Source organism: Mirounga angustirostris, unplaced genomic scaffold (assembly GCF_029215605.1).
Source record: "Mirounga angustirostris isolate CCGP_5_RB_7025 unplaced genomic scaffold, mMirAng1.0.hap1 SCAF_11, whole genome shotgun sequence".
NCBI classification, from domain to species: domain Eukaryota; kingdom Metazoa; phylum Chordata; class Mammalia; order Carnivora; family Phocidae; genus Mirounga; species Mirounga angustirostris.
The window spans coordinates 6,367,610-6,392,931 of record NW_026991719.1 but is presented as its reverse complement, the minus strand read 5'-3'; the positions used below and the strand labels follow the sequence as shown (position 1 = coordinate 6,392,931).

The following is a 25,322-nucleotide window of genomic DNA, read 5'->3' as shown; positions in this document are numbered from 1 at the left end:
TTGCCCTCTGCTGGCTGTACACCTAGTTCCTTGTTGCCTGTTACCCAGTAAGGCTGAAGTCACTCCTTCCAAGAATTGCTGGTTCGTTCCCAGGAAATGTTGAGAACCTTCCACAGAGCCCTTGAGCATTCCGAGAACACATTACGAATCACAGGCCGTGCGGCAGGAGAAATCCGAGGCAGTGACCTGACCAGCCGGCTGTGTGATGGCCACCCACCAGAAAGGCTGGTCAGCTCTGTATCCAAAGACACTATCCTCTCGGCCCAAATACTTGAGCACGGGGGACTCTCGAACGTTCCAAAGTGACTAAGCATGTAGGGATCCAGAACAACCATGGCATGAAGCAGCCAGGGGACTGACTGTAGGATCTACAACGCTAGTGGAGCACTCCAGCCGGGGAGTGGAGCCGGAGGCATGGTTCCAGAAGGCTTCTGGAAGGACACAGAGCAGAGCCCACAGAATGGAATCGATAAGGAGAATCTGTGTCCTAAGATGGCCGACCGAGCCAGCAGGAGAGTCCCAGTCCTTGCCCCGGGGCTCTTCCGGGTTCTTCTCCCTGTTCTGCTTCCCGCGTGCGCACCAATCCGGGTCCTTCCTCCTGCCCCGCTTCACGCACGCGTCCAAAGTGCCAAGTATACGGAAGTAGAAGTGTATAAATTGCCCCCTTTGTTTGTCCTCGGGGCTCAGACCTTTGGAGACCACGCTCCTCTGAGCCCGCCGGCCTTAAATAAACCTCCTATCCTCCAAGATCTCCGGGTGTCGCTTGGATCTTCGGACCGGCCATCCAGTCCAGGTTCTGGAACAGAATCACAAGGCCTGCTGGGAGTGTAAAACACACACCCGATTTCAGAGACGCGGTCAAGCTGCAACATCTCACCCATCATTCTTACGTCGACTACAGAATGAAATGATTACATTTTTTAAATACTGGATCAAACAAAATACATTCTTAAAAATCATTCTACTTTTTACTTTTAAATGCTGGCTATTGGAAAATCAACTTTGGGGCTCATGTCCTCTTTCCGGCGGACAGCGCTGAACTGAAAATTTCTGCAGAGGAAAACAGCTCACAGCCCAAGAGCCAGAGACCAAAGGTAGGTGGATCCTCACGGGGCAGAACCGGAGAGAAAGTGCAGAGAGAAGGACATTCTGAGGGAGGGTCCAACGCAGGCAGCTCTCACTCAGGTAGAACAAAGAGGAGAGAACGAGCAAATTATTTACCACGCGGGGACAAAAAATACATACCTGGCATGGCTCTCCTGGGAAGCTCCTGGAGAATGTGTAGCAGAAACACAAAATAGCAAACCAAGGAGAGACAAGATCCAGCCTGGAGAATGGTTGGCGGGCGGGAGGGTGGTTTCAGGATAATAGCTGTGTGCCTGGTTTTAAGATCAAACCAGTGTGTTCCAGAGGAGGAGGGGGCAGGGCGGGCAGGGTGCTCTTTTTGGGGCGGGGGGGGGTGCAGATGAGGAGAGTCAGGTGCCTCTGTGAGTCTGAGCATTTGGCAGAAGCACCAACAGGCATTGGAACACATGTGGAAACAATCGGCATACATCTCTACAAAACCAAGCAATGGCACAAGACAGATGTTAATTCCAGAACGTGTTCAGAGTTGTACAAGAAAGGAAATGCGGCCATCCTTGCAGAGAGCTTAGGAAGCCGTAATGTAAAGACTAAACAAAAATCATAATATCTAGATTGAAGGGAACGGGAGGAGTTTAACTGGGGTTGTTAGCCCGCAAAATCCTCAGCTACCATAATCGAAGTCGACAAAATGAATAAATGAAGAAATAGCAGTATGTGCTTATTTTTTAGAAACATGCAGATAAATTGTAGAAGAAAGAGATAAGAGTAGAAAGTTGTAGCTTTGTGGGTGAATGGGATGAGGGTTTGGAGGGATGGAGCAGGGCGTTTTGATAATAATTTTTGACTGAACTATATGCATGCTTTCGTTGGATTTAATACGTATTTTTAAGTTCATGGAGATTCCTGACCAGGTAATCTTCCTTGTATGAAATGAGATTTCGCCAGAATTTGGGTCTTAATCGTCTGTTTTTTCCTTGTACCACATAAAGAAGCAAGTTTCAAAATAGTTGCCCTTACCAACCAATTCCCCACGTCAGTGGGTTCATGGCATCGTCTGTGGGCCACCTTAGTCCTCTCCGTCTCTTGTCTTTCCTGCTCAGAGACACCATGCCAGGTGCCTGCCCCTCGCCGCCAAGGCAGAAAGCTCCCCTTCCCCCGCAGCTCCTCTTGCCGTGAATTCTTCTCAGAATCCTTCCTCCTCCTGGCATTCCCCAGATGTAGAGGTCACCCCTCAGTGAGTTTACAGATAGAGGGTAAGACGCTAATGCATCCTTGGGATAGCATTTGTTAAAAATAAAATTTTGGTGTGCATATTTTAAAAGGACTCAGCGTGGATCCGAAAATACACATGGAGACTGGGAGGATACATGAGGGGACCTCTCACATCTCCTACTCTTTCATCCACTCAAGGAAACTTGGTTTTCAAGGGGGCTAACTTCTCCACCTAATTGCATCACTTTTTCCCCAGCTGCGTTTTTAGAGAAAGCAGTCTCACCTCTTGGATTTCACAACTGACAGGATTTGCCATGTATTCACTGGGAAAAAAGATCATCTTTTCTGTAGAGATGTGAGCACTTGAAGAAAGCTGAATTCTGACAATCTGATAGATTTTTCGATCACCATTTTTTTTTCAAAAATTTTTTTAAATTAATTTATTTATTTGAGAGAGAGAGAGTGAGAGACAGAGAGCATGAGAGGGGGGAGGGTCAGAGGGAGAAGCAGACTCCCCGCTGAGCAGGGAGCCCGATGCGGGACTCGATCCCGGGACTCCAGGATCATGACCTGAGCCAAAGGCAGCCGCTTAACCAACTGAGCCACCCAGGCGCCCACCATTTTTTTTTTTTAAAGATTTTATTTATTTATTTGAGAGAGAGAGAATGAGAGACAGAGAGCACGAGAGGGAAGACGGTCAGAGGGAGAAGCAGACCCCCTGCCGAGCAGGGAGCCCGATGCAGGACTCGATCCAGGGACTCCAGGATCATGACCTGAGCCGAAGGCAGTCGCTTAACCAACTGAGCCACCCAGGCGCCCTCGATCACCATTTTGAAGGGCTCCTATCTATATAGTCTCTGTGTCTCTGTCTTTCTCTGTGTCTCTCTTTTCCTGATTTGCAAGCTCATGCAGCCTTGTACAGATACACCCCAGCCCTGGAGACAGTCACTGCAGAAGCCAAGGTGCCTCAGGAAATGGACGATATTGGAATACCATGGGAACAATATGGTAATGGAATCAAAGACACCATTCTGGAAGAGTAGAGTGCTTGATGGCTATTCCTCCCGGCGGAATTGTTTCATGACTGTAAAGGCGGTAGAAACAAAACAAAGTCTTGTTTGGCAAACATTTGAGCCAGTGATTGAACTCATTTGAAAATGTATCAGAAGCATTTCAAGCAAGCAAAGGGCTAGCAACTGGCCACCCTTCCCCACAGAGGTGGCGTTTGGAAAGGGACACTTGTTATGTTCATCCGTGGAATGCTTTTGCTGATGACAATAACCTGTTTATCAACCGCCTTCCTGAATTTTTATTTTTATTTAGCGATACCATGGAACTGCTTTCCGTCTCTTTCCATCCATTAGAAGGAGTGTTGTGGTGGTATACATCAGTGCATATAATGATGCTTTAAGGTTTGCGACAGCTGCGATGTATGGTTCAAGTCTCACCCTGTCTCGCTGGCGGGACATTTCTGTTACTCCCCGGCTTTTCGTGTTTAAACAGTACTGTAGTGAATATCCCATGTATGAACTTGCACATTGGTAGCGCTGTAGGGGGATTCTGGAAGACGGGATCTTCCCGGGAAGAAAGTTAAAATGTTAGCGGATAAAGCCAAACGAGTTCCTTCATTTGAATCCTTCACATTTACCCTCCCTTTGGGGATTCTTCACCATTTACTGTTGACGCTTATGCATGGCCTAAGGAATATTAGGGCCAACAACAGATGTCTTTGAGCCCAGGTAGTTTGACTCCTGAGTTCATAGCCATTTTGCCCTATTGATAGGATAACTGGCCGAGGAACACACAACTGTGACATTATATTTTTGTAGCAGTCAAATGACGGCAGACAAATAAGCTTTTCAGAACGCATTCTGCAAATGCTGGTTGAACACCTACTCTGTTACAGTACTTTTCTGGTTGGTCAGTGGCAGCAGGGAGCATCCTTGTCTGTGCATTTGCAGAAGAGAATGAGAGAGCACCTGCTCGGTGCTTAACACAGGCCTCTGGGTCGGCTTCCGGCCATGGTGGGGACGTGGGGGCTGGCCTGCTCGCCGGGGCATCCACACCGACGGCAGTTTTACAGGGCCGGGCTCGCCTCCCTCTCGCCTCGACCCACGTGGGACCCACTATCTCCTTCTGGTGAGAACGAAGTAATTGAAAACTTGCTTTCTTACTCAGCATGGTTTTCCCCTGAAGCATGAAAATCGTTGCTAAATGTCTACCGTGGGCAACGAAAACCAACAGTGCAATCAAAACGTGGTGTAGACTTAATCTCAGAGGGTAGTACCTGCATTTTTTTTTTTACCTACTCATCATAAAAGAGTTGATTTCAAAACCACCCAGGCCGAATGACTACAGGCATGGGAGAGGGGCTTCGGGGGGTGGGGAGGCTATTTGACCAGTCTTAACAGATATCAGGTCCCAAGCACGGGTCTCAGATCTCCGTCCAAGAGGAAGCAGTTGGAAAGGAGCCCGAGCTCTCTCTACACATGTTGATTTTCTTTAGCGATGCTCAGCTCCGGGCAGCCCTGCAAAGCCACCCACACCGTCGTTATCCACCTCTGCCAGGCGTTCTCGTTCACATGGGCCCGGTTGAATGAAAGATGACACTGTGTGCTGGACTCCTTTGGCCCTTGACAGATACCTGTTGGAAGTCCTCTATCTTCCTTTTGTTGTTCTTAAAGCCAGATTTGGAACCAAGCACCGGTTTCCAGAGAAAGTCTGCTTCCGCCCCCCACCCCTACTGCATAGGAAAAGCTTATTCCTAATGTAGGCTTCTTGTATAAACTAAGGGGATTGAATCATGTTCAGTCACCAAAGCCGGGGTGTTCCATGACTTTTGGGGCTCACAGTAGGTCTCATCAGGAACTTGAACAGTTGGCGTGCAGAATGGTTTTCTTTGGAACTGGAATGTGGGGACAAAAATAAAACCATTATAAGTTCGTTGGGTACCCTCTGGAAATCTGGAAAACAGCAATCACTCCTGGGCATTATTGTAGAGAAATGAAAACTTTGGTTCCCACAGACACCTGTCTACAGCTGCTGAATTTGTAACGGCCAAAACCCGGCATCAGCCTGGACGATGCACAAAATACAACTCAGCAGTGAAAAAGAACACGCTCTTTATTGATACACACTGCAACTTGCATGAATCTCCAGGAAATTATGCTGACTGTGAAAAGCCAGTCTCAGAAGGTCACATATTGGGGCGCCTGGGTGGCTCGGTTGGTTAAGAGTCCAACTCTTGATTTTGACTCAGGTCATGATTTCAGGGTCCTGGGATTGAGCCCCAAGTTGGGCTCCTAGCTCAGCAGGGAGTCTGCTTCTCCCTCTCTCTCTGCTGCTCCCCCTGCTCGCTCTCTCTCAAGTAAATAAATAAATCTTTAAAAAAGAAAAAAAAAAAGATCACATATCGTATAACCCATTATGAAGCATCTTCACAATAACACAATGTGTAGAGAGAGGGACCAGATCCCTGGCTGCCAGGGGTTGGGGGACGTGGGGGCCGATGTCACTATAAAAGGGCGCTTCCCTTGTTGATATCTGTGTCTTGATAGGGGTAGGTTATAGGAATGAACCCACCTATGTTAATTTCCTGGTTTCGATCATGGACTACGGTTCTATAAGACGCCACTCTTGGCGGGAAACGGGAGGCGGGAATAAGAGATTTTCTGCACTACTTTTGCAACTTCCTGTGAGTCTGTAATTATTTCAAAATACAAAGCTAGAAAATCTTTGGTGGAAAATATTGGCTCCTAGGAAAATCATCTGTGAAATCTGTCGGATTAGTTCATTCATATGCCTGGTAAAAAAGTTCATTCTGGGATGGATCTCATGTTCTGCCCCTTCCAGCTTCTTAGCAGGCAAGGGCTGAGCAGGCAAGTGCCTAAAGAGAACCAAGTGCCTAAAGTACCTTTGTCTAAAAGTCATCTTTTCTCTAAGTACCCGCTATGACAGAAAGAAGAAAAGCCAAACATAGGATGAGTTAATCACTCAGGTCCGGTTGGCTGACGGGCAGGGACATTTACGTTAAGATCATTTGTGCATTTATATCCACACCCTTTTCTTAGTGAAGCACACAGTGCACTTTAGGGGTGACTGAGCCCCACTCCCCATGCCTGTAGCAGGCTCTTTGGCTCCTCCACTCTCAGACCCAACCAGCCTCAGAAAGCTTGCACTCCTGCCTTATCGTTGCTGAATTCCGTAGTGGAGGCATGGCCTGCTTTTTCCTCCCGACTGTATGGCCGGAGATGCGTCTCGGGAACTCTCATTGAATAATTAATTTTTAGTTTTAAATAATTCACTAGTCCTGGCCTGCATAATTGCTGGGGACCAAAGAATTAATTAGTTGGATGGTTCTTCTTTCTTCTCCTTTGCTTGGAGGGAGGGCTAGGCATTGCTGAGTGGAACATAACCACGCAGTCTCTAACTAGGCCATTATCCCCGCGATATCCGAGACCATAAAGGCGAAAGGAAAGTAATGATCATGATTCTGCACCGGCTTTAAGCAGAGATTGCGCTTTCAACTCTCCCACAGTTTTGTCCTTGGTAGCCCCCACGACCCTCCCGGATTATTTTTGGCGATGAGGACCAGGCTGATTATACATAAAGGAAATAAAAACATGATCCCAAATCCTTAGTTTAGAACATGGGTCAGGCAAACTATGGCCCATGAGCCAAACCTGGCCCACTGCCTGATTTTGTAAATAAAGTTTTATTGGCACACACCCATGCCCATTCATGAACATATTGTCCATGGCCACTTTCAGCTACAATGGCAAAGTTGAAGAGTTGTGGCAGAGACCATATGGACAGCAAAACCTAAAATATTTATTCTCTGGCCCTTACAGGAAGCGTTTGCTGGCCTCTGGTTTAGAATGTCATTTAAGCTGCCAGGCTCCTGTTGATTTAAAGCAGCTTTGCTAGGACTGTGGACGTTGTGGAACCTCGTGCTCGAATAGGCTGCTCTTGACACCTAAGGGAGGGGACTGAGGGAGGAAAAATAGAAACAAGAAGCAAAAGCCCTGCATAATCCATAACTGGGCGCTAGGCCTTGGAATATTTAGGATTAGGGCCTCATTGAGCAGAACCCAGCTCTTCCAATTGCATCGAACGTAACCTGTCTTCTACTCAGGAGAGCAAGGAGGTGAGGAGCTTTGGAGTCGGAAATAACTTCAAATCCCCAACCCCTCTTAGGCTGTGTTATGTTGGAACCTTTCTGTTTCCTCAGCTGGTAAAAGGTAATATTCTCCCTTTTCCACTGGGTTCTCCGAGGGTCACAGACACTCACTGATGGACAAGCACTTATCATGGTGCCTGGCTTCTAGTACATAAAATAGTAAGTCTTGGTTGATTTTATCATTATGACTCTCCCCAAGATACCTTTTATCTCCAGGCGATCAGTTTATCAGATAAGCTGCAGAGTTCTCTGTACCTATAGCTCGAAACAGAAATTGCAATCCTAAACATCTGCAGAGCTGGAAAAGCTCCTCTGGGGCCAGCACGGTCCTAGAAGTGGACAGGATGCCCAGAGGACAGCCTAGCTTTTTGGATGGGTTGAGAGCTGTTTTTCCGCAGGGACTTGGGCCCCATCTCCATCAGCAGAAAGCCAGAGCGCTTTGGCATCAACAGAGCCACGTACAAAATGGAAATACTGACGACACATAATCCATACCGCTCCGCGGTAAGCCACGCACCGGCAGGACAAAAGACGGAGAAGGCAAATGTGAACAGAGCAAAATATTTCAGAAACGTGGTTGCCCCCGATGACCTTGCGGCTCAAGCCAGGAATCTGCGCTTCCTTCCGGACTTCTCGGCATTCCGGGTCCCCAGAGGCTAGGTCACCAAGGCCCGACTTCCCATCCATTATCTTCTTGCCGCCACCGCTCCTACTCCCCCATCTCTTGTCTCCTGAATTACGTAGTCTTTCCTGGTCTCCCCAACTCTAGTCTTGTTCTTCCAATTCACAGTCCTCCTGGGCTTCCTAAAACAAATCCGGGCCATCACATGCCCTCTGGAAACAGCTGTGGTAGTGACCCTTTAGGACACTCACCGGGTGGTGCCACCATCGCATATGTATTTCCAGAGTGCTTCCAGCACCCCGAAAGGAAACCCCACCTCCTTGGGGCGCCTGGGTGGCTGAGTCGGTTAAGCATCTGCTTTCAGCTCAGGTTGTGATCCCGGGGTCCTGGGACTGAGCCCCACCTTGGGCTCCCTGCTTGGTGGGGTGTCTGTTTCTCCATCTCACTCTCACTCTGTGCTCTCCCTCTCTCTCTCTCAAATAAATAAGTAAAACCTTAAAGAATGCACTATATCGAGACCTGTAGAACATCTGTGTGAGCATGTTGATTAAGGTCTAGGAGGAGGGCCCCCTGGGTGGCTCAGTCGTTAAGCATCTGCCTTCGGCTCAGGTCGTGATCCCGGGGTCCTGGGATTGAGTCCCGCATTGGGCCGCTGCTTTGGGAAACATTTGGCAGTTTGTTAAGAGGTTTAGCGTGCCCGCCATTTGCATCAACATGGATGGAACTGGAGGGGATGATCCTAAGTGAAGTAAGACAAGCAGAGAAAGACAATTATCATATGGTCTCACTCATATGTGGAACATAAGGAATAGCGCAGAGGACCACAGGGGAAGGGAGGGAAAACTGAATGGGAAGAAATCAGAGAGGGAGACAAATCATGAGAGACTCTAGACTCCGGGAACCAAACTGAGGGTTACAGAAGGAAGGGGGGGTGGGGGAATGGGGTAACTGGGTGATGGGTATTAAGGAGGGCACGTGTTGGGTGTTATACACAACTAATGAATCGTTGAACACTATAACAAAAACTTATGATGTACTATATGTTAGCTAAATGAACATAATGAAGAAAATAAAATAAAATAAAGAGAAGTTTAGCATGCATTGGGGCGCCTGGGTGGCTCAGTTCGTTGGGTGGCTGACTTGATTTCGGCTCAGGTCGTGATCTCAGGGTTGTGAGATCGAGTCCAGCATAGGCCCTGCGCTCAGCGGGGAGTCTGCTTTTCTCCCTCTCCCTTTGCCCCTCCCCCTGCTCAAAAGCACTGGAGCTCTGTCTCAAATAAATAAATAACTTTTTTTTTTTTTTTAAAGAAGTTTAGCACGTATCTACCTGGTGCCCAGCAAGCTCACCCCTAGGTAATTACCTAAGAAAAAGTAAACGATGTCGTTACGAAAGCCTTGTGCAAGAAGCTGTCTTATGTACAGTCACCGAAACCTGGAAGCCATCCAGGAGTCTATGCCCAGGAGAATGGCTACGGAAGCAGTCGCGTAGCCATCGGATGGAATACTACTCACTGATAAAAAGGAATGGACTAGCACTACACACGACAACATGCAAAGACGAATTTCCCACACATCACGCTGAGTGAAAGAAGCCAGTCACAGAAGAGTAGCTGCCGCAGGATTATGTGAAGTTCTAGGAAAGACAAATCTAATCTGTAGGGACAGACGGCAGGTCTGCGGTTGCTTCTGGGTAGAGAAGGATTAACTAGGAAGAATCACGATGGAATTGTCTGGATGGTGGATATGTTCTGTGTTCTGCTAGGTTACGTGATTTGTGCATCATCAAAACCAACCAAAGTGTCCATTTAGATCTATGCATTTCATTGTTGGTAAACTAAACTTCAATTCTAAAACAGTAACATAAAAGTAATCCTGTTGCTTCTAAACAAGAAGACGATTTACATAAATAACCTGGTTTCTTATTGTTACACCTAAGCAATAATTGAATCCCATGAGGCCTGTCACCACATTTTAGACGGTGATATTTGCTCATCCTCCTTGCTTGTCACTCTTAGGATCACTTAATTTTATTTTTTATTTTTTTATTTTTATTTTTTTTAAAGATTTTATTTATTTATTTGTGTGAGAGAGAATGAGAGAGAGCACATGAGAGGGGGGAGTGTCAGAGGGAGAAGCAGGCTCCCTTCCGAGCAGGGAGCCCAATGTGGGACTCGATCCAGGGACTCCGGAATCATGACCTGAGCCAAAGGCAGTCGCTTAACCAACTGAGCCACCCAGGCGCCCAGGATCACTTAATTTAAAAAAAATTACTTTTAAGGATTGAGTTCATTTCGTCGTTGAAAATGTTGCAGTTTTTGAATAGTTGGGATATAATTTTCAGATCAATATTCTTGTACGTTCATTAGAGTAAAAAAAAAAAAATCTTTAAAAGTATTTGTATCAGTTGGCTTTTGCTATTCTGAAAAGGGTCCAAAATTTAATGGCTTCACACAACTACCACTCATTTAGCTCCTGGTTCATGGGCCAGCAGTTTGGGTCGGGCCCAGACAGGGGATTCTTCTGGTCGAGGCTGGGCTCCGTTGTACATTAGCAGTTACCCCTCCTTGTACACGCTGAGTTATCTGAACATGTCATTACCAGCAGCCGTAATGCCCGATGCGAGGCCATGTGGGTCTGTTGTCATTTTTGAGAGGGATGCAAACTGCATTAGGATCTAAAGTAGGCCTGTCTGGAAGGCAGAAACCAAGAAGCTAATTTCATGGTCTTAGCCAACCCCCCCATCTCCGGCCTTGTAAAGGGACCCCTTCTCAATTCGGCTTCCTCTGTGAAGTAGGATTGGAAAGTCTCCTGGTAGTAAAATATAGCTGCTTTGTCCTCCTTGGCACTGATGGGTAGCAGAAAAGCAAGCTTGATATACTTCTGCAAATGCCCAACAAAATCTCTGGGAGATTCATGCCTGGAGCTAACACTGTTGTAGGAAGCCTAGGATGATGCCGAAAACACCAGCCTCAACTCAAATAGAACAATCCCTATATATTTTTAGTATGAATATGAATCCAGTTGTGATCATCATTGAACAAAAAAGATCGGAATGATTAAAATGGTTGAAATGAACCATCATGACTTATGTCAAATTTTAAGCAGTCACACCAAGAATTTGTTATGCTTCCTTGTTAAAATTGGAAATTATCCACCTGGATGCTCAGAAGCAAAGGATGACAAAAAGCAAAAAAAGATTTTTGAAGTATCTTTCTGAGTCTAGTTGGTGCGTTTATCATTTATCCATTATGTGTAATACCGACTTCCCCATCTGTTACAGTAGAAGCAAGTCGTGCTTAAAAAAAAATCTTCGTCGATGAGAGATAGTAAAGAGTCATTTCCACCTTGTGCTTGTGCATTAAGTTTTAATGCTAATAGCTAATAGTTCAGACATTCCATTTTCACTGGCACTTATGTAAAGTTCTATTTTCTCTGCGTGTGGGGGGGCTTCATAATTATTTCAGTGACAATTACGGCCAATGACGTTTCTTCCAAAAATCATTCATCCTATAAAAGGTGGGAAATCGTCCTGGATGGGGACTGGGACCTGACAGATCCCCCATGGAGGGGGTGAAGATGCAGATGTGGGGAACAGGGATGGAGAAATAAGGATTCTTCTCTCCTGGCCCCCCTCCCCCCGCCCCGGCTCCCCCTGAGGATCAATATTTCATCTTTTCTGCTTGAGAACTCTGATCCAGTTAGTCAAGTAATTGAGCCTGGGCTGTGCTATCCCACACATTCCCTTCTCTTGTCGCTCTTTTGTCCACAAAGACATTATTTTGTGAAGGGTCAGGTTTCTGTTTTGCAGAGCAATTGATTTTGCTTTCACACATTACGTTTATGAACCAAACACACACACACACACACGTGCACGCATGCACACACACGAAAGCTTAATTATATTTAATTTGGTGCCAGGATTTGACCGTCTAGAATCTGTGTATGTTTGTTAACATGGTTCCCTGTTTTTTAGACCATGAGTGACAATTGTCCGTTCCTGTCCCCAGCCCCGAGCTGGGGAGTCCATGCTCTGCCTTGCTGCATTGCGGTTATTTAAAAATATTAATTGATCCACGTTGTCTTCATGCCTAGAGTTGGGCTTTAAGTTAGAAGACTGTCCAGATTTGGGATCCCCCTCCCAAAGCAGAGCCTGAGACAAGGTTGGAGTGCAAGCAGTTGACGTGTGAGCAATCCCGGGAGGCAGCAGCCGACGGAGGGGCATCCACAGGTCTCCGAGCACCCCGGGCAGCTAGAGCCCACGCCTGGGGGCCTCGGACACCGTGGAACATGCCTCAGAGGCATCCTGCCCGAGGACTGAGGGCTCTGGGACATGTGTCCCCTGACTTCTGAGAGTGATTTGCTGAGCGCTGCTTCCCGAAGCCCCAAGCCCTCCCCACCCCCTGACCCTGGACTTCCCATCCTCCAGCACCGTGAGCCGTACATGCGCCTCGTTGAAGCTGCTTTGTCCGTGGTGGTTTGGTACGGCAACCTGTGCTGACGAGGACAGAGAGCATGCCCCTCTCCTCAAAGCCACACACACCATGCCTGTCCGTAACCCAACGGCTGGAACTGAGTCCCGCGGCCTCACTTTGCTATAAATGGGGCTGGAGAATGTGATCCTTATTTGGGGGTGGCCAGGGGCTCAGTGAAAAACAGCAGGTTTGATTCTGCAGGGCAGAGTTTCTCAACCCCTGCATGATGGACATTTTGGGCAGGGTGACTGTCTGTGGCGGGAGGCTGTCCTGTGTGTCGCTGGGTGCTGAGCATCCCTGGCCTCTGCGCACCAGATGCCAGTAACATTTTTCCCACCCCCCGGCCCCTGCCCCCAAACAGCGATGAACAGTAAAAATGTCTGCAGACATTGCCCACTGTCCCCTGTCGGTCAAGTCGCCTTGGGTTGAGAACCGCTGTGAAAGGGTTGGGAGAATCGCATATTAAGAGACACATGTCAACACCACCCCTTGCTGGGAAGATGGATGGGTCCCTTTCCTGTATCTACACAAACGCTACTCTCCGGCTGGAGGTCACGTTGCCGTGTTATTTCCAGGTTTGTCAGCAGGCTGGGCTTTGCTGGAGCTGTTTGGTGATGTTTTGGCTGTTGCTGACCTGTCAGCTCCAAGTCTGATGCACCCCCTTGGAGATTCTGTGAACTACTTAATATTCCTTAATACAGTCATTTTCTGTTTAGACTAGCCAGAGTTAAGTCCTACTGTTTACAACAAAGAATCCAGCCCGATACAATTGGCCTCATTAAGATTCACCCACGATCCCCCTTTAAGACCTTGGTCTTTTGTTCCTCGGGTTAAGAAGCCAGGCAAATATTCTAGGAATAACTCACAAAAGCAAATTCCCATGCTCGAGACCCATGGGAACACGCTAGTTTCCACACGAGTTTATAGGTTAAATTCTGTCTCCGTTATCTGTTTTTTTTCCCTCCTCCTTTTAGGACTTGTTGAGAAGCTTTGTCAGAATCAAAATTCCCTCCGGATTTCTATACATTTATTTATGCTTTCTTGTCCTTCTACATTCCAGTGCAGCTCATATAATTCTCTCCTCTTGTCTTTTCCTTTCTTTTCCACGGCAGTGACTCATTTCGCTTTCTTGTGTCTCTGTCTCCATGTTCTTCTGGCCTGATCTCTTCCCCACGGAATCTTATCTGCTTTTCGTCTTGCTGTATCTTTTTCTCTTCCCTCCTCATCACTGGCTTAAACCCCTTGAGCCTCTGATGTGTTCTATTTTCTGTGCAACAGGAAAGCTCTCTCTGAAAAGGGAGTGAGCTTGTTCTGGAATAGGTAGAAAAGTAGGAAGAACGGTGGGGGAGGCAGGCTGGCTGGAGTCCGCTGTCATTCCTAGGCAGTCATGAGGCTGCCTGGGGGAGGGGCGGGGCCAGCCCCGGGGCGAGGGAATGAGATGTAGATAGACTCAGGGGCTGCTCCTGCAGGGGTGAGGCCGGCCTCACGATATGGGTGTGCAAAGTGTCTTCATGTTCAGTGGCACCCAAGGCGTTGGAGGTGGTGGGGAGGAAGCTCAGGTGCAGGCATCCGTGGGCATTGGTGGTTCTGGACCCTGATTCTGGGACCCGTCGAGACTCTGGGGAGCTGGCTAGAAGTTCTCAAGGTGTCAGGGTGAGGCTGGAGCTCAGAGCAGATCACAGAGCTCCTGGAGCTTGAGCACAAAATCGATAAACCACACAGAGGCCTGGGTGCGCGTCTAACCTGGACCATGAGAGGGGAGTGGGCTGAGACAGCAGTGAGGTGCCTCTCCCGGGAGGCCAGGGCCCTCCAAGGGTGCCTAGCTCCATCTTAGCAAGCCTCGCCTAGTGCCGGGGTGGGGGGAGGTGGCGGGTTGGACTCGGTCAGGGCCGAGGTGGGCAGAGCCTGTGACAACTGAACAGAGCTAGGGAAGAGCCACCTCCAACAGGGATTCGAACACTTGAGATGTGCATCAGAATCACCTGGGAGTCTAGAGTAAGCACAGGTTGCGGGGCTCCGTCCTCAGAGCTCCTGATTCAGCAGATCTGGGATGGGGCCCAGGAATCAGAATCTCTAACAAGTTCAGAGGTGAGGCTGCTAGCTCAGGCCATGCTCTGAGAACCATTGGCTTATGCCTTTTCTCAAACGAGGTTCCTCAACCCTGGCTGTATATTAGTGTCAGGTGAGGGGATTAAAAATCTCGTAGTGACTTTTGCTAGTGGTCAGGGATGGGCTTTTGCTTCCATTACAACAACCAGAATGAAATGGGCAAATTAGACACATTTTTAGAAGTGCCGGAGAGACGTGGAAACAGAGAGGTGAAGTAGAACTAAAATTCCAGATAAGGGAGAGCCGTTCCTCGGTGAGATGAGAGCTTTTCCACCAAGCCTAGCTCCCCGAGGCCCCGCATCGGACAAATGAAAGCAGACGCTGGAGGGTGGAGTCCGGCCTCAGCATCAGGGTTCTGTAAGGATCCCCGGGTTATTCTAGGGGACAGCCAGGGCGGAAAAACACGTTCTTCTAAGGAGAACTGGTCTTAGGGCCCAAACCGGATTGCTCTAGGGTCTTCTGGGATGAAAGGGGCTCTGACCACCCGGGGATAAATCAGTTGACAGGGAGAGGGAGAAGGATGCAAGACTTTCCTGGGGGACACATATGTCAGAGGACAGCGTGGAGGGTGGGGAGCAGGGTCACCGATGCCCATTCTGCCTTTGGGGATACACAGAGCTCATGATTCTGACCGTCTCCTCCTCCCTCCCCACTTGGGTCTGGGAGAGTAAGCCCATGATGTTACTGTTCCTCACCTACAGGTCTTTCTCCCTTACTCATCCCCGCAATCCCATATTCCCGAGCCTCTCGCTCAGTGGTTCTCAACTGGAGGAGATTTTGCACCCGGGGACAATTGGCAATATCTGTAGACATCTTCGGTTGTCCCTACTTGGGGCGGAAAGGTGCTCCCGGCATCTGGTGGGCGGAGGCCAGGGATGCCGCTCGACATCCGACACTGCACAGGACAGCCCCCGCTACAGAGAAGGAGCCAGACCCAGATGTGTGTAGTGGCTGAGAAACGCTGCTCGGCTAGACTGCATGAACGCCTCGCCTAAAGCGTCCCACCCCTGCTGTGAGCTCTGATCGAGAGGGTGGAGACTCCTGCAGATGAGGCCCGCGGAGTGCTTCCGTCCCCCTGACCTCCTGCCGCTCTGAAAATGTTCGCAGCATCAGCCAATGTCATCAGCAGTGAGCACCTGCATGCGCAGGTGGGGGCTGTTGGCCCCGAGCTTCGGTGGAGGGCTTGGCAAGGACCTGAATGGGACCTCTGTGTTCGGAGGGGCCGGGCTGCCTCAGAGCTCCACCAGCTTCAAAGCAACTGTCCTCACTTTTCAGCAGCCCTCCTCCGCCTCCCGGCCTGAAACAGCCTGCCCATCCCGAATCCTTCGCCCGAATTGTTCACCGTGACTCATTTCTCGTGGGGAAACAAAAGGAGCCCTTGACTCCAATAAATGTTTAAAACAAACAAATAACAAATCACTGATTCCCAGGAAGGTGGGAGGGGGTGAAGTGGATAGAATATTTTCCCACCATTGTGCTAACGTGGCTTAATTAGCCGCTTACCACCTGGAAAGGTGTGGAAAGGTATGAGAGGATGAAGCAGAGTTCAGTGCAGGACAAGGAGGCCTGGAGCAAGGTGAAATGCATGCACTGAGGAGAGAGGGCGGGCGGAGGGGGTGCAGAGGCAGCCTGCATGCTGAGAGGCGGGCTGAAGGCTCTCTGAGGAAGCCCCAGCAGCCCACGGCGGCGTTATCAGCACTCTACCTGGATCATCTCGTGCAATCCTCACGACCCCGTGTGACAGATTCCATTATTGCCCCCCTGCATCAGTTAGCCATTGCCTCAGTAATCCTGTGTAACAAACAGCCCCACAAAACTTGTGTGGCTGAACGCACCAATCATTCAATCTCTCCTAACATGTCGGCTGTCCACAGTTCCGCTGAGACTCAAGGGATCCAGTCTGGGCACAGCTCCAAGCTGCAGGTGGGGTTCACGTTGCTCCAGGCATGTCTCTTTTTCTTGCAACCAGGGGTGTGACTGGAGTACGTGTCTCCCACAACGCTGGGAGACGTGCAAGAGGACAGCAAAGCTGTGCAAACCCATTTCAAGCCTCTTCTCGTGTCACATCTCGCATTGGCAAAGTGATGCACACTGCAGAGCCTGAAATCAAGAGGTGGGAAAGTGCACTCTGCCCACCATGAGTTCAAAGCAAGCCATAGAGCCAAGCTCAACACTGATGGAGTCGCGAAGTATACTCCCCACATGAAGGCTGGTGACGGGGAGGCGCTGCTGGGAATTCGTATTTGCCAATAATCTAATCTACCACATTTTAAATATGTGGAGACTGAGCCACAGAGCCATTCAGCAATTTGCTTTAGGCCACAGGGCAAGGGGTAGGCTGGGACGTGAACCCAAATGGTGTGGCTTGAGAGCTTATGTTACATAGCACCAGTCTACACCAGTGGACTGCATCCACCAGCCATGCCCCCAGACCCCACGGCTAGCCGTCTTATGCTGCCTGTGGTAGCAAGTCTTCAAGCAGCCCCCGATGGTCCTCACCTCCCGGTGTCCACGCCTCTGCCTCACCTCCTCCAGCTTGAATTTGGCTGATCTTTGTGACCAGTAGAATACTGAGAAAGTGGTGGTGTGTGCCTTCGGAGGCTAGGTCATAATAATCATTCTGGTTTTCTCTTTGGAGTCGTGGCCCACCCACTCTGGGGGAACTGGGACCCCGTTGTGAGGATGCTCAAGCAGTCCTGTACAGAAGTCCTCGTGGAGAGGATCGGGAGCCTCCTGCCGACAGCCGGCACCAACATGCCTGTCATGTTGAGTGAGCCACCTTGGAGGTGGGCCCTACAGCCTCTGCTCTTCAGATGCTTCTTTTAAGTTTTCCAGCAGAAGCCCAGATATTGTGAACCAAGGACAAGCCATCCGTTCTGTGTCCTGTCTGGATTCTGCACTGGAAGAAACTTGGACATGTAATGAATGATTATGGTTGGCTTAAGTCACTAAATTTTGGAAGGATTTATTATACAGCAATAGATAACTAACATACAGCCTTTCCTAAGGACTTGAGATGCCACCCAACACTCCACAGCCAAGCAGAACTTGGAACTCCAGCATTCTGATCTCTTACTTGGTGTTGTCTTAATTGGCACATGAGCTAGGATGAGGACTCAGGTCCCTGGACCACATGCTGGGTGCTGGGTAGTTAGTGCATGGTAGATCTGAAATAGATAAGGAATTCTGAAAGATTATCCATGGCATAAGATACTGAAGGTGGAAAAACCAAGGTTAGTTACAGAAGCATGGCCACCCTTCACGAGTGTCTCCAGGGGACGTTATGACTTCTAGAAAACGTGTCCCTACAGATGGCCTCCCAAGCTACGAGGGGTGTGGCAAACAGCTCACTTCTGACAGTCGCCTTCCCTCTCTGCAGAGCTTCCGTCCGAGACTCAGAAATACGTCATGGTGCCATTCATGTTGCCTTCAAACAAGATGTCCAGGTTCCGTCTTCCATTGTAGTTTGTCCCTCACTTCACTGAAGTCAATCTGTCCCTCATTAGCTCTTGGGCATGTTCACAATTTCCACTTAAAGACGGTTCTTGTCACTACAATCAATGAGAGACGATGCGGAAATGAGAAGACACCAGCTTCCCCGACACAACCAAGAGAAAGATAAGAAAACCCCATTGGCTTTTTATAATTTTTAAGTGAGTAAACCAATGCCTGCCCGCAATAAAAGTGCAGACCCGACAGCCTTGGCAAGGATTCTGGCAGCTGGGGAGGGAGACTATTCTAAATATACCGTCATCTAAAAAAGCACTCCCCGGGACGCCTGGGTGGCTCAGTTGGTTAAGCGACTGCCTTCAGCTCGGGTCATGATCCTGGAGTCCCGGGATCGAGTCCCGCATTGGGCTCCCTGTTGAGCGGGGAGTCTGCTTCTCCCTCTGACCCTCCCCTCTCTCATGTGCGCGCTCTCTCTCACTCATTCTCTCTCTCTCAAATAAATAAAATCTTAAAAAAAAAATTAAAAAAATAAAAATAAAAAAGCACTCCCCACGAGACTTGGTCTCTCACCATTTACCTCTGTCCCCCAGTGATTGCTCTGGTATGTCGCACTGGGCACAGATCATTAGAAGCGCTTTTCTATGCAGGAAGACTGTTCCCCTCCCTTGATGCCTCTTTGTAAGCTGGAGTTGCTAAGCATTCCGGGGATGGCGGAAAGGCAATTTGCTTGATTCATGAGATCAGGTTGGGGAAAGATCAATCTTGGACTCATGGTTGGTTAGTGAGATCAGTCAGGGGCTTGATGGTTTCTGAGACAAATCTTTTAAACCAACAGATTCTTCTGTCTGTGATTTCTCTGGCCTCAAACACTCTGCAAGGGGCCAGGGGCTAGAATGTGCGATGTGATTCCCCACCTCCCACACAATCAGCAGGGACACATGATCACCACGTAACCGAGGAGGGAAAAATCCTCCACAGCCCACACGCCCTCCATACACATATGGTTAGAATGTTCTCTGTTTTAGATACGCATCGCCGTGATAAATGTTTAACACGTTTTCGATTTAACATTAGACACTGCAGAGAGTCCTCAGTCAAGACTGAGAAACACCAACCTTGAAACATTCAGACCTGAAATATTTGAAAATAAGCCTTGCCAACTGGATGGGTATTGTTTGGTGTGTTATTTTAACAATCATTTTCTTTCTTTCTTTTTCTTTTTTTTTTTTTGAAAGAGAGAGAGAGCACAAGCCAGGGGGGAGAGGCAGAGGGTTAAGCAGACTCCCCGCTGAGCAGGGAGCCAGACATGGGGCTCGATCCCAGGACCCCTAGATCATGACCTGAGCGGAAGGCAGATGCGTAACCGACTGAGCCACCCAGGTGCCCCATTTAACAATCATATTAATACTAAGCATAGGCCCTTGTTATGTAATCACATCATGAGTTTATACTCACAGACACTGTGAACAGTTCACATTCATTGACTGACCTCATCTTCACCACTACCAGATAGTAGGGATATCAGCATATGCACCTGCAGAAAGCTTCCCAATGCCACACAACCAATAAAGGGCATAGCCGGAGCTTACCCTGAAAACAGCCCAGCTCCAACCCGTGTTCTTCCACGCTGCCTACCAGTCCCTTTCGGAGGCATACCCTCGTGTGCATTTGCATTGCCTTAAAATGCGTTGCAATAAATGTGTCTCAACTTGATCATGCAATGAGTCATTAGCAAATTACGGTTCCTGTCTTTCCTTTTGGCAGTTTTATTTCTGGTATGTGTATTCTTCAAAACCCAGTTCAAATAGCACCGCCCATGAGCTTTCCCCAAACCCCAGCCAGGACTATGCTCTGCCCTTTATATTCCGCACCTTATATTTCTCCCTATTGTTGGATTCTTTTGTATGTATTTGCCTGTATGGGTTCCTTTAGGGCAGAACTAAAATCTCTACCTTTGTCTGCTGGAAATTTTAAATTCATTCAAAAAAGCCTTAATTTATGGAGGTATAATTAATATGCAATAAAACACATAGCTCTTACTTGTGCCACTGGGCGGGGGGGGGGTTCAAATGTTCACATCCGTGCCTAACAACCCAGTCAAGGTGCAGAATATTTCTATCACTCCTTCTGCCTCTTCTGCAGCCAGTGCCCTTCAAGCCACCACAGATCGGAACCTCCATTTGCATATTGTAAAAACAATTCAGACTCATCCGTCTTCTTTAGTCTAGTTAATGCTGCTGGAATCCTTCCGGCTGTTCAGGTTATAAAACCCAAAGCCTTTTTTGTCATATCTTTTCCCCCTGTCTTCAACACATAGTTCCTCATCTAGCAAACTCTGCAGAGCATCTATATTCCAAGCCAAGGATCTTTGCCAAGGATGGAGTCATGAGCCAAAGCCAGTCAATGCCACCTTCCCATGGTTCTTTCTTCTATCCTCCTCATTTCCTCCGTCCACTGTCCCATGTCCTTCTCTTCTTTTTTTTTTTTTTTTAAAGATTTTATTTATTTATTTGAGAGAAAGAGCGCACATGAGAGGGGGGAGGATCAGAGGGAGAAGCAGACCCCCTGCTAAGCAAGGAGCCCGATATGGGACTCGATCCCGGGACTCCAGGATCATGACCTGAGCTGAAGGCAGTCGCTTAACCAACTGAGCCACCCAGGCGCCCTTGTCCTTCTCTTCTTTACACTGTCACTACCTAGCCCTGGGTTGGGTCTTGCCACCTCCCCTTCTTCTAACCTATCAATCTCAAGGCTCCTGGCTGTTGTTATAAACATCCCATGCCTCCCCATTCCGGTCAAAACACAACGTACAAAATAATGTCTCAACCCCTCAGGTCGCCTTCAGGAGATTTCACCGTCTGGCTTCATCCTGCCTTTGTAGTTTATCTCCCTTCACCTGCGGCTATGAGACCTAAACTCAAGCCACCCCAGGCAGCTTGTGTGTTTGAAAAGATGTTCTGTCTCCTTCGAACTCTTGAGTCTTTGCTTAGGCTGTGCTCTCTGCTTGGAATGTTGCTCTTTCTGCTTCTGGAAGTCTTACCTTCAGTGCCTGTTCCGCAAGGTCTTTTGAGGTGTCCTTTCTCTAGATTCTCCCGTGGCGTGCCATGTCTGTTTACCCACGTGCTGCCCTTGGACCCTCTGGTGTGAGCTCCTAGGTACTTTGCTTCCCTGTGTGTCTTCCAGAAACATCATTAGCGTCACACCATGGAAGAGTCCATGTTATGAGAATAAGAGAGAGAGAACGTTCTTTCTGGAAGAGTAGCAGTGTTCTCATTTCTTTTCTCTGCTTGTTTTTATACTGGGGATACATGGGGTGATCTTGTTTCTCTCTTCAATTGGTTGCTTGGAAGCTTGGAGCTAAACATGGCGCCCCCTTCCCCCAAACGCAGATAAATTCTGCATGCTGTTGTTACCCCTGATTTCATGTCATGTTTCTTAGTTTCCCAATACCCATATTTCTTATCTATTTTCCTCCTCCGGATGGGTTTCACTATGTTTCTGCTCATAGTAGGTACTCAGTTAATTTGTTCAATGAAACAATCCATTGGTTTCATTGGCATGCAGCAGAGAAAAAAACAACAAAAGCTCTTCAAGAGCTGATGGATGTTTGGTTCAGCTTTAAACCAACCCCCACCCCCAACAGCCCAGCACAGAACTTGGCCCTGAGTAGAAACTCAATAAATGTTAAATTTCACTGAATTTAAAAAAAGAGAGAGAGATGGGGCACATGAGAGCTCAAAATCATCACTAAATGGTTACGGTAAAATCCGTGAAGATAAAGTTCTTTCTATCATAGGATTATTATAAAACTATGGGCATCAAGCTAACATTAAGTAAGGAAGAGAATGGGGCGCCTGGCTGGCTTAGTCGTAGAGCGTGCAACTCTTGATCTTGGGGTTGTGAGTTTGGGCCCCACTTTGGGCATAGAGCTTACTTTTAAAAAAAAGAAAAGGAAGAGAATGATTTTGGACTTTCACTGCCATTTCATGCAGAGCATTCTGGAACAAGGCAAAGGCCCGCCAAAGGACGAGCTGCGGCTACCTCACCGGGGCAAGTCAACGTGGGATGAAGGAGTGTGTGGGGAAGCTGTCCAAAGGCTGGTTGCTTCTGCCACAACAAAGGGAAAAGGTAAGATGAAATCGATGATTCGTTTTACGCCTCTTTATATGCTTCCATCAATCCTGTTGCATGGAAACTGAAGATTTATGCACTCGTAGAGAAAGCAGGTAAGAAGGAAAGCCAGAAAATGTAAAGACATGTAATTGCACGATAAGAGGGAATTGTGTCTCTCGACTGTGTTACCTTGGCCATCATCGGCCCATGAGCCGCTCCGGCTCTGCCTCTCTGTGTGGGTCCCCTGGAGTCTATCGGATGCGGATGCGAGCATCCCCCCTCCTCTGATTTCACTAGCTCAGGCAGACAAGCTCCTCGGGCCTCCATGCATCTGTAGCACACCACGGCTCCCGGAGAGCACAGAGGCTTGCTGGTCAGTTCAAGGTCATGGGTGGGAAGCTGGAGGCAAGGGCATTCCTGAGACTGAATCCCAGCTCTCTGCTTGCCCTTCCCTGACCCATGTGTCCCATGCATCTAGGAAGCCACTTAGAGAAAGAGCATATGTTGGTTGGAACCTCGGTGGCCAGCCCATCTCTGCTGTCTTCAGTCCTGCTGTCTAGTCATCCCCACCGATGACATCTCCTCTTCCTGTAGAATCTCCTACAAAGACTCTGGGTGCCCAATCCTGGGACCTAAACCCATCTACCCTACCTCTCAGAACGGCACAGCCTTGTATCCATCCTGCAAACATAAACCAGGTCAGCGAAATGCATGGAGCCCCAGGAAGCGCGGAAAAGCAGCCCAGGAGAGTCATTGAGAATCCTTGCATCGTGGGGCAGCTTTAGGAAGGGTTCTGAAACTGGTCTGCAGTTTTCTGTACTCTTTTCACTTACGGTTACTCTGTGGGCAGCTAAAGAACTCTATCATCATGTGCCTTTCATTGCAGTAATTTTTTTTAACCTGAAAAATAATGGTGCTTTTTTTCTTTGCCCTTTTTTTTTTCCTGCACAAAAACATCAAATATTCCAAACATAGAAACCTGCCTATGGGAGCTTGGTTTCCATCACTCTCCGTGGTGTCTTTGATCTTCAATCCTTGCCCACCAAAGGTTGTAAATCAGAGTTTCTCCACCTCAGCACTATTGACATTTGGGGCTGGATATCCTTTGTTGGGGTGCTGTCCTGCGTACTGAGGGATACTAAACAAGATCTCTAGTCTGTGCATTAGCACCCTAACCCCCCCATTTCTGCAGTCTCTGTTGTGCGGTAAGGTACTAAGCAGCAAGCTTCAAGAGGGAGACAGGCCTTTTTTTTTTTTTTAAATGTAGACTTGCGCTTATGGATCCTCAGGGAATTTTCCCAGACCTGAGGCCTCGAGGCAGGACTAGGAAGAGCTAGGAGAAGACAAGAATGGGGAAGGGAAGGCTGTGTTCACCTTCCCTTAGGCCAGTCTGAGAATACTAGTGTGACCTGTAGGAAGGAAGCTGGGACTTTTGCGCCGGCATGAAGTGCCATTCTCCCAAGAAGTCACATTTAAAAATGTCAATCTGGTGTCTAAGAAATAATAAAAATAATAAAAATTGTGCAATTGCCCAAACCGGGTTTTGATTCGCAGTCCAGCGTAACTGAACGTGGTAAAACCTCTCTCCTCTTTCTCTCCTATGATCATATACAAATGGCAAATGTCCTCAGAATCTCTTTCTTGCCCCCCGTGACCCCTCCCCAGTTTGCTTTCAAGCATGGTGCTCATTATGGGCTCTTACTTCTGTCCCATCCCTCCATTCCTCTTCCCCTTTGTCCCTCCCCTTGTTCTTGGGATTTTAAAGCTCCATCTTTCCAGTGTGGCCCTCACCATGATTAACACAACAAAAGCTTCAGGCAGATAGCAGGGCCCCCTCCGTGGGGCGGGAGCAGATGAAGAATTAAGTCAGGACATCTCTAAGTGTGAGGCTGAATGCATTTCTCAGACACTTGGTCATACGGGACACCAACTTTGCCCCATTAATACGAGAATTAACTCTGTGGTCTTTTTATTGAATGACTATGTTGTTTTGAACCCTCTATCAGTTTCTATTGCCATATCCTAGAGCATCGCAAACCTGCTGGCTTGAAACTGGTTCGTTCAGAGTTCGCAGGTCAGAAGCCTGGGCACGGTGTGGTCACGCTCTCTGCTCAGGTCTCACAAGTCTGCACTGAAGGCACTGACCTCACCTGGACTCTGGGGCTGTAGTTCTCATCGGAAGGCCTGGTCCTTTTGCAAGCTCCTGTGACTGAGGCAGAACGCAGTTCTTGGCAACTGTAGAGATGAGGTCCCTGCTTCCCTGCCGGCTGTCAGCTCGTGGAAACCACCCACATTCTTTGCCACATGGCTTCGTCTTTAAATCCAGCAGCAGAGACTCTGCCTCACCCAGTTCCCCCTTACCTTTCAAATCTCTTTCCAGGAAAAAGCCTGTCACCTTTAAGGTCTCTAGTTAGGTCAGACCCGCCAAGGATAATCTCTCTTTCTTAAGGTCAGTTGATTTGGGATTTAAGTGCACCTGCAAAATCCTTTCACGGAAACACCTAGGTTAGTATGTGACTGAATAACGGAGAAGGTATGTATATGCCAGGGGTCAGGAATGTCTGGGGCATCTCAGAATCCTGCCGACTGCAACTTCTAATATGAAAATGGAGGTCTCTGCCACTTGAAAGATACCATGTTATCAAGGAATCACTGATTGATTTATGGATTCATTCATTCATTCATTCTGCTTAAACCAGCACAGAACACGCAATATGCCCTTAGTTAATATTCATTTACCTAGTGTTTTGAGAAGTAAATTAACTCATTCAACAAATATTTATTGACTGTCAATGATATTTCAGACTCTCCTCCAAGTGTAGAAGACACAATGATGAACCGTCAGATGAGTCTCCTGTTCCAGTGGGTTCCTGAATGAGAGAACGCTGGAGACTTCCCAGACTGCCGTGTCCTCATGGGACTTGCTTTGCGTTGAATAAACACTTACTGGTTGCCGAATCCTCATGATAAGCCTGAACCCTTAGTCATTGACTCCTTAATCGAAAGACAGTTGTTCAAGGCAAGTGATGAGACAATCTGTCTTAATCCGCCAACTTGCAGATCCCTTTGCTATGTTATC

The 25,322-nt window shown here is 48.1% G+C and overlaps 1 long non-coding RNA gene across 1 annotated transcript; it reads left to right on the top strand.

Moving 5' to 3' along the window:
- The first annotated feature begins 778 nt into the window (after positions 1-778).
- LOC135361997 (uncharacterized) lies at positions 779-25,322 on the top strand. The gene is made up of 3 exons (XR_010406297.1): positions 779-1,094; positions 22,123-22,258; positions 25,048-25,322. It is a non-coding gene; the product is annotated as an uncharacterized LOC135361997 (long non-coding RNA).